This window comes from Balearica regulorum, chromosome 8 (assembly GCF_011004875.1).
Source record: "Balearica regulorum gibbericeps isolate bBalReg1 chromosome 8, bBalReg1.pri, whole genome shotgun sequence".
In the NCBI taxonomy this organism is placed as follows: Eukaryota; Metazoa; Chordata; class Aves; order Gruiformes; family Gruidae; genus Balearica; species Balearica regulorum.
The window spans coordinates 26908078-26909536 of record NC_046191.1 but is presented as its reverse complement, the minus strand read 5'-3'; the positions used below and the strand labels follow the sequence as shown (position 1 = coordinate 26909536).

General features: G+C 37.0%; 1 long non-coding RNA gene across 1 annotated transcript in view; it reads right to left on the bottom strand.

Moving 5' to 3' along the window:
- LOC142602784 (uncharacterized) overlaps window positions 1-1459 on the bottom strand; it is an 84899-nt gene that overhangs the window by 3980 nt on the left and 79460 nt on the right. Inside the window, exons 4-5 of the long non-coding RNA XR_012836578.1 lie at window positions 1206-1347; window positions 735-975 (exon numbers count right to left, since the gene is read on the bottom strand). This is a non-coding gene — a long non-coding RNA (uncharacterized LOC142602784). The remainder of the gene's footprint in view (window positions 1-734; window positions 976-1205; window positions 1348-1459) is intronic.

Here is a 1459-nt window from a genome sequence, read left to right as displayed (position 1 = left end):
GTAGGCATTTTGGAAAAAACCTGTATAAGTCTTCCTTTGTACATTTTCAATTAATAATTCCTTTTCTTTGCTTTTCCAAGTGTAACAATGATACTGTCCCCATGCACTCATGAAGAAGTAATGTCAATAATTATCATCATTTTTCAATTAAATGCAGATAAGCAGAAAAGTTGGCATCAGAGAAACATGTTTAGGTGAGTAAATATGTAAATCAGAATTTAGTCATGGTGTTATTTTTCAAACGAGCCAGATATGATATGATTCTAGTGCAATCTTCTGGTGTCTCCAAATGCACACACCGATCTCGTTCATTGCTATTGGAGGATTTACAACATATATTTAGGTGACGGAAGGAGCTGTGGTGTAGTACTGAAGAAAAAATATTTTAAACTATATGGGGCAGAAAGAATCTTCACTATGGAAAACAATTCTACATACAAGAGACAGCAATAAGATTTTTCTAAAAAAAAAAAAGAAAAATCTTTCATTTGATAGGAATTTGGGCCTTCTGCTTCTTTTCTTTTTGGGCTGCTCTAAATCTCTAGGAATTGCTCTGTGTTGGGAACTCTGTTCATGCCTTCTACACACTGTCACATCCTCTATGCAAAAGATCCTCTCTATTTTACCAATCTACCTTAAGAATATTAAGTAGTCTGAAAGCCCCAGTGCGATGCCTTCAGTTACGTACTTACGGAGGTAGGGTGGGTGTAAAATACCTATTCTTTGATACCCACCATCTGTTCTATCTCCTAGTTTTTCCTCTTGCTGTCCGCATTTCTTTTTCTTTTCTTTCTTCCCTAGTACTAGTGGTTAACAGAGAAATGAACACGATCGCTGAGGCTGAGCTACAAAGAGGATGTGGGCTGTTTTGCAGTCCCAACGCTACCATTCATTCTGCAATGATACTTCAGTGGAAAATTGCAACTTCCGCCTACAGCGCGGCCTTGGTATCCTTTCTGCACCAGGGGATTTCTGCTGGTTAAAGTCACAGTAAAGACAGCAATCAGGATTGCCGAAATTGCATAATTTACTCAAAAATGTAGCAAGTCATTTTCTTTTCTTACAAATCCAATTCTCATTTTCAGAAGAGAAAATTCCCACTTGTAGGAAGAAGTTGGATCACGTCACCTTTCTTAGTAGGGCAAGTAGAAAGCCAAAAAATTCTGCTCTACCAATTGTTTGGGACCTAAGGATAAAAAAAGTACCTTGAAAAGAGATGTGTGATCATGAAATCTCACAACTCTCTGTGCTCCTTTAAAACTTGCACACTTCTGACTTTACCCCATCACAAACAGAACTAGAAAGCGGTAGAAAGATGGCTGCGAGGGATCTCTAATTCCTGACTCTCTGAAAACACAGCATAAGGAGAAGTTAAAAATATACATAAAATAGTCAAACTTGATAAAAATAGTGCATATTATTATTCTGATAACTATATAAAAGCAATAGTAGGAAGCAT